Consider the following 8,649-nt stretch of genomic DNA (forward strand, 5'->3'; position numbering starts at 1 on the left):
GGTGGTATAGTGGTGAGCGTAGCTGCCTTCTAAGCAGTCGACCTGGGTTTGATTCCCAGCCATAGCAGTAGCTTTCTTTGATTGATGTTACTTGCTTTATTTAACAAGAAGTCAGCAGAAAGGTTACTTGCCCAACCTGGTTGGATAAAACATGAGTTCTCTTTGGGCTGCATGATTATGGCCAAAGTGATAATCACGATTATTTTGATCAATATGGAGATCACGATTAATTATCACAATTATTTGTTGATTTTCTACTCCAAAGTGCTGGAAAGGAAGGTTTCACCAATTTTTGAACCGCAGGTTATCAAGGAACAATCTCAGCAAGGTGATTGATGGATGATTACAGTTACTTCACCAAGTTCAGCCCAAATGACACAGCTGCAAGACATCACCTTGTTTGGCTTCCAGCTATGTAATAGATGCAGATGCCAGTGGTGGGATTTGAACCCACGCCTCAAGAGAAACTGGAGCCTTAATTCAGCGCCTTAGACCGCTCGGCCACACTACCTGCAAGCAAATGGCAGCTTTGATGGCGGCAAAGGTGAGCCACTGATTTGCAAAGTCTATAGCTTTGAAACTGCTCCATCACCGCCATGTTTTGAAACCATATGCAACATAAATATTACATATTTCACCTAGGTTTCTTCTTTTCTTCAGTGATCTCAGAAAAAAGTAAAAAGTCTGAACATACTAAGGGGATTTAGCTCAGTGGTAGAGCGCATGCTTTGCATGTATGAGGGCCTGGGTTCAATCCCTGGCCTCAAAGGATTGGCTGAAGGTTCCTTTCCACCACCTTGGAGTAGACCAGGGAGGCTGAGCAGAGTGATACACAAGTTGCAAGGTCTACAAAATGTTAAACTTTGCCACCCGTAAGCTGTTGGAACCTTTGTTGCCACCTTCCCTCAAAATGTGAATCACAGAATTTCCATCCCCTGAGCCCAAACAGCAGAGTGGCGCAGCGGAAGCGTGCTGGGCCCATAACCCTGAGGTTGATGGATCGAAACCATCCTCTGCTAAATCTCATCATTTGTTGGCTGGGAATCCAACACCGGTCATTTGCTTGGAAGGTAGCTATGCTCACCACTATACCACCATCACTGGGCAATACAATGTTCACTGCAAATCTTGCAACACATCTGGGGCCTGTTGCACGAAAGTAGAATAAAGATATCCAGGATAAGTGAAAAAGCGCAGCTAGACTTAGTGTGACCTGCTCATCGCGGCTTAATCGGTTGCACGTTTGCCGAGCCAGGATGAACAGGTGGAGCTATGTCAAGCCATGGGGTAGATAGCCAGGATAAGTGCAAGTTCACGGCTTTCTCAAATAGACCACGTTATCGATCACAGATTTACTGATGCAGAGATGAGAAGACGCATGCGCCAAATGTGTCACCCAATGAGCAGCATCTTCTAATGGACAGTAACGAGGAGGGAAGAATATGTAAAAAGGGAAATACGGCTCTTATCAAACAGAGAAAAAAAGCCCAACATAGCGGACCCCACTGAATGTGTGGGGGTTTAAAAATATCTACTTTGCCTCAAAGTGAGCAGAGGGAACTAATGTTCCTCGGGAAATGGACCCTACGGACTTTAGGCTTAATTTCAAACCCTTATTCACAACGTGAGAACATGTTTTACAACCATGCACAAATCTCTATAAGCTATATCTAATTATTTATACAATTAATGTTCATACAGAACAACCAGAAAGGGACAACAACTAGAAAAAAAAGTAAATGACTTCAATACACGCTGTGAACATATATGTAAAACAATATTCATGTTTTTTTATTCTTATGACAAGTGACCGCACCAAAATAAAAAGATTAAGAAGCATCGTGGTGTTCCCAGTGAGATGAATGTAAACTACACTACATACGTACTGTATATAGGCCACATTATTAGTCCGGTGATGTGAGACTTATTGAGAAGGTTATGAAACCAATGTAAGCTGTAACAAAAAAACAATAGGCCCACTTATTAAGGAGTAACACAAACTACCCTTCATTAGAGAAGGACAAGCAACAAGAAAATGAAATCATGAATGTATTGGTCTCTGACCAGTCTGCCATTAATATTATCTGGGAACATCGCTACATTAATATCGTCACACTTAATCTCCGGAGCGCGTCCTGTAGAAACCTGAAGCTGAGACCACGGACGCTGCGCTGCTCATCTCTACTTTTACAGAGAGAGTGGACACTGATGCGACTCGCAAGTCTGCTGGCAGGCAATACCAGGCACCGGGCAGCAGCCACTGGGCAGCGGCGGCCACCGGCCACCGGGCAGCGGCCGCACGCCAGGCAGCCTCGACACACTACCGTCCCACCGGGAAAAGTCCCACTCCACATCAGGATGCCAGTGCAACCATTTCTAACATCTAAACAAATGTAGTAGGGTTTAAATCAAACTCGCGAAACCAAAAGTGACAAGTAGGCTAATGCATGTTAATAAAAATAAAGCAGAACACATGCAGAAGACAACGCAATAACTGTTAAACACGTTTATTTGGGATCAGACGGCAGCGATTTGACACATGAGACTCCAGGATTAATCTTAGCCTGGCTGTTAGCCTGCTCTGGACCAGGCTAGCCACAAAAAATAAATCTCCATGGTTACTTGGCTGGGCTTAATTCAATCGGGTTCGTGCAACCGAGTCAAAGCTAAATTCATCCAGGATAACTTGAATATCCCGGCTTAATCCCTTATCCTAGTTTCGTGCAACAGGCCCCTGCAGTCAGGAGAAAGATGCTTTTATTGTTTTAATTTGGAAATATTCACCTCACCCAAGAGGGAGGGAGCGGTTTATGTAAAGGTAAATGTCAGACAAAAACAAGCAGTGTTAAAAAAAAAAGTACTGAGGTAGTAAATATTAACAGCTAAATGTACTTAAAGTATCAAAGTAATATGTGACACGGAGGCCCCTTGGAGAGATACCTGCTGCTGTACAAGTTGCTGATCTTCAGCTCATTAGATGGTCAGTTAGCTCCATCTAGTGGACAGATAGTAGAACTCCATCATCTGATGGAACTCAGTACACAGAGACCTCAAACTGTCTGACAACAACAGGAAGGTGACAAATGTGAAGGAGGATCAGTCATTCCTGGAGTCTGAACTGGTCTGATGGTGGTTACTCTGTCTGTCACAATAACAGAAGAACAGACCTCACTTCCTGCTCTGTCTCTAACAGAGTAGCAGTGTATGTGGACGTTCCAGCTGGCTCTCTGTCCTTCTACACAGTCTCCTCTGACTCACTGATCCCCCTCATCACCTTCATCACCACATTCACCCAGCCTCTCTATCCTGGGTTTGGGTTCTGGCCTGGTTCCTCAGTGTCTCTGTGTCCTCTGCAGGACTGAGAGTCTCTCCTGTGGACAGAAACACTGACTGAAGATCATCTGCTGAAATCAAAGTTCAGTCTGTTCACCATCACACACACTCTGCACTGTGAAGCAGATCTGATCAGATATATCCCCAGTATCTACTCCAGCGCCTACCACGGACCCTCTTCTCCCTATCTGGCCTGACCTCCCTTCCCCTCCTCCACACTGCCTCCTCTCCCAGTTTGAACTGGTCACCACCCCCGATATCTCTAACTCATTAGCTCTTCCAAACCCACTACCTGCTCACTGGACTCCCTACCTACTCCTCTCTTGAAGTCATGCCTCCCCGTCCTTTCCCCTACCTCACTAACCTCTTCAACTCCTCTCTGTCCCTTGGAACTGTCCCCTCTGCTTTCAAAACAGCGGCTGTCACCCCGGTCCTTAAGAAACCTGGTCTGGATCCCTCTTCCCTTAATAACTACCGCCCTATATCCAACCTCCCCTTTCTGTCTAAAACCCTCGAACGTATAGTTGCCTCACAATTACAAACTCATCTCCTTGCCAATAACCAATTTGAACCCTTCCAATCTGGTTTTCGCCCCCTCCACAGCACAGAAACTGCTCTGCTCAAAGTCTTCAACGACCTCTCACTTCTGCTGACACCGGTTCCCTCAACATCCTTATTCTTCTTGACCTGAGTGCAGCCTTCGATACTGTGAGCCATAACATTCTGCTCACCAGACTCAAAGACCTTGGTATCGAAGGTACTGCACTCACCTGGCTCCGTTCCTACCTCTCTGACAGATCTCATTTCATCTCCCTTCATAACCACACCTCTGCCACTGCCTCAGTCACCCAAGGCGTTCCCCAAGGCTCCGTACTCGGCCCCCTTCTTTTCATCATCTACCTCCTCCCCCTTGGTCAGATACTCCGCCATTTCAACCTGAACTTCCACTGTTATGCCGATGACACCCAGATCTACCTCAGCACCAACTCCCCCCACAATCCCCCCCTCTCCCACATCAACTCCTGTCTGTCAGCAATCAAACCTGGATGCACCACAACTTCCTCAAACTAAACAGCAATAAAACAGAATTCCTCCTCATCGGCTCCAAATCCACTCTCTGCAAAGCCAACAACCCCACTCTCATCATTGACGGCACCATCGTCTCCCCATCTCCCCAGGCCCGCAACCTTGGTGTGATTTTTGATTCAACCCTCTCCCTTGAGCCTCACATCCGTCAAGTCATCAAAACCTCCTTCTTTCACCTTCGAAATATTGCTAAAATCAGACCCTCACTCACTCCCTCTGCTGCCGAAAGACTTATTCACGCCTTCATCTCCTCACGACTCGACTATTGCAACTCACTACTCCTCGGCATCAGCTCAACCTCCATCAAAAGGCTCCAACTGGTTCAGAACTCAGCTGCACGTCTCATCACCCGCTCCACATCCTGGCACCACATCACTCCGGTCCTAAAACAGCTTCACTGGCTTCCCATCTCTCACCGGATCACATACAAGATCCTGGTCCTCACCTACAAAGCCATCCACCACCTTGCCCCGTCATACCTCACTGTCCTCCTCTCCCCCTACACACCTTCACGGGCCCTCAGATCCACCACAGCCGGTCTCCTCTATGTCCCCAGTCAAAGCTCCGCAGTTTTGGGGACCGAGCCTTTTCCAGGGCAGCTCCCAGGCTGTGGAACTCCCTCCCCATGAAATCCGCATCTCTGAGTCCCTCACCATCTTTCAGTCCCGTCTGAAGACCCATCTTTTCTGTTCTGCCTATCCTTAGGTATTTTTTTTTTTTTTTTTTTTTTTTTTGTTATCAAACACTGTCAAGCGACTTTGAGCTCGGGAAAAGCGCTATACAAATTCAATTTATTATTATTATTATTATTATATATCATAACAAGAGAGACTTTACCCATGTTGAACCCAAGGTTCCCTCTTGCATTCAACATGATCAGTTTTCTGTGTGAGGTGGATCTCCTCATGTCATTTTGCTTCACAAAGTCATAATTAAAGCCAGAAAGTCAAAGTATAACTACTAGGGGGGGCAGTAGCTCAGTCCGTAGGGAGTTGGGTTGGCTGATTTATTCATCTGACTTGTAGAATAACGTCAATGATCGACTTGTTTTAAATGTCGGGGAATGTGGAACAACTTAATGCAGAATGAGTTCAATAAAACAAGAACACATGCTGATTATTTGATGGATGTGTTCTTCCTGTTGTGTCTGTGTTTCAACTCCTAATTAAAAGGTAAAGTTTCCGTCCACTAAAGGTTCTGTTGTTGTCTCTGACAGACTCAGATTATTATTCTAAGAGTCTGACAACATTATGGGATGGATCCCTACAGAGATAGACCTTTAGTTAAAGAGTAAGATCCTTTTGGTTTAACATGAAACAGCCCCGAAACCACCGTCACCAAAACCACCAGACTCAATGTAAATAATCACTACTTTTAGCGTGTATAGAGCAGCATATCACCACCAGACTCCATGTAAATAATCACTACTTTTAGCGTGTGTAGAGCAGCATATCTCCACCAGGCTCCATGTAAATAATCACTACTTTTAGCAGTGTACTAGAGCAGCATATCTCCACCAGACTCCATGTAAATAATCACTACTTTTAGCATGTATAGAGCAGCATATCTCCACCAGACTCCATGTAAATAATCACTACTTTAGCGTGTATAGAGCAGCATATATATGTAAATGGGTGTAATTAAGAGTTTATTTCAACCAGACCAGAGTGGTGATGTTGGAACAGTGGAAAAATGAACCAAGACCGCTTTTTAAATATTTTTTTCTTTTCTATCGACTATAAATGAGACGTTTAATATTCATAAAATTGCTATGTTATTTAAATGTTGCCTGGTGGAAACATATATTTGAAAACTTACACTATATTTAGTTATTTATCTATGTACTTACACATTTTTAAATATTTAAGTGCTGTATATTATTTAATACTCCAGTAAAACAGTCCAGTTGTTGAGTAATTGAGTAATTGTCCACCTCTAACTGATTCTTAAGTGAACGGGGAGCTGTTGTTCCCCTCCTGACCTCCAGGCGGCGACCTTCTTTCATTTTGAACTTTATTCTGAAAAACCCTGACTTGGAAGAAACCGGAAGTCTCGTTGCTTCACTGTGATCTCCTTCTGGCGGGAGAGCTGAGTTCTCTGTTATTAGCGAGTTTTAAGAAGACGGAGCTTCAGGTAAACACACGCACACACGTTTGATAGCTTACATGGCTATCAAAGCGACTAGAAGCCGTAGCTACGCATGCGTTAGCCTCCCATTCGGCAGGGAAACAGGACGTCCGTTGCTGAGCAACCGTGTGCTCCGTGTGTTGCTACTCTACAGTTCGGTGGACTCGGTGCGATTCGGTAAACACACGTCACGTGGTGGGACCAGTCGCTTCTGCTTTACTGTTTCTAATATTCTAGAGCAGGGGTTCCCAAAACATTCAGTGCAAGTGACTCGCGACCCCCCCCCCACACACACACACACACACACACACACACTATAAACATTGCGCGCAATCGCACACGCACTACAGGCGTATCCAAACATGAGCATATTGACAACACAAAATAACACAACAGCCATGACATTATTCTACAGTAATTTACTCATTACTTTAATTTGAACTTAATCTCACCTAATGAGGTGGATGTGCAGTATGTTTGGAGCACAGCAAGTTAAAAAGCTCTATATTTTAATTTAAAATAGTTTTTATATACATTACACACTATAGACCCAAAAAAATAAAATCCCTTTTACCTATTTCGGCCATACAGTATTCGGCATTTCGTGGTGTTGGTTTTAATCTTTCGCACGGTTGAAGATGCGCGGTCCGAGGAGCAATGCGCACCACAGCAGACACCAACACGGAGGCAGTGACAGGTTAGGTTATAAATGTTCAAAGAAGATACTTTTAGGTGTTATTTGCATGTTTACATACCATATTTTTCAGATGTGAATGAAATAATTACGTTTTACTATGCACTGATATGAGTTATTGAAGCACCTGGGCAACTTAAGTGAATAATATAAAAACACGTTAAATTTTACATTTTGGTGTTATTTCGTTTTTCTAAAGATATCCTAACACAGTACCTGCATTAAAATTGCAATTAGGTATTTATCATGACAGATAATAGAGTTTAGAATCTTGGTTCCAGTACTTTTGGAATCCCGGCAGTTGTAGTGTTAATGTTGGAGACGCTACTCGGAAAGAAAGAAAATCAAAACAGCTGTTCCCTTTTTATTTAGTTGCTTGGTTTTATTTTAAATTTAGCCACTAGTTTTATCTTGTGTTAAAATCATGGCTAACATGCTATTTCTAATTGTTTTTAAATTTTTATTTTATTTCTGGAAATCAACTCGCGACCCCCCTTCTCTGGCTCGCGACCCCCCTGGGGGTCCTGACCCCCACTTTGGGAATCACTGATGTAGTTTAATGTCATTGTTTTTTTGTTTTTTTCCTGCAGTATATGGTGAAGGATGAGAATGTGCCGCGTGAAGACATTTAAACACATCCAGTGTTTAAATGTGTTGTCCAAAGAGTGTCGGCTCAGAGCAGCTACCAAAGAAAGAACAGGTGGCTGTCATGTGACCTGAGGCGGGAGAGGGAGTGTCACTTGGGAGAGGAGAGTCGCCTTCAAGCAAAAATACTATTACTGGAAGACCAGTTGTTTTTGGCCACAACAGTGGTTGGATGGTTAGTGTTCGGGTGTAGTTGTGGTGTGCATGTTGTCTCATTTATAACTGGTCTTATGGTTGATTGTAGTATTTGTTAAACTGAAGTAAAAGTTACCATCTTACACTTAAAGTAATGTTACCAGCAATAGTTCAGTAAGTTGAACATGAATATTTACTGTTCTGATATTCATTATAAAATGTAAGTGTCCTTCTGTGTAACAGTCTGTTTACAATGTTAAATATGTAGATTGTGATTTTGGACAGTAAAAACTAAAACAGGGACGCTACATAAAGGTAGTTATTACTTGCATTTAATCTTCAAATATGCGTCACATCGCCTGAAATCTTAGACCCCAGGATTCAGATAAGACCACATTCAAAAAATACTCATGATATCAAACCAGGTAATTAACTGCAATCAGTATAATACTGAAAAGGAAAGCAGCAATCAAAGTGTGCTAACTTAGCTCAGTGGTAGAGCATTTGACTGCAGATCAAGAGGTCCCCAGTTTTAATTGGGTGACCCCTGCAAGGTGTGTGTAGGTGATCATCTTTATGATAGTACTTGGTGATACTGGATAAAACCTTGCATAGTAACTAAGTTGCTT

This window comes from Etheostoma spectabile, unplaced genomic scaffold (genome assembly GCF_008692095.1).
Source record: "Etheostoma spectabile isolate EspeVRDwgs_2016 unplaced genomic scaffold, UIUC_Espe_1.0 scaffold00001541, whole genome shotgun sequence".
NCBI classification, from domain to species: Eukaryota; Metazoa; Chordata; class Actinopteri; order Perciformes; family Percidae; genus Etheostoma; species Etheostoma spectabile.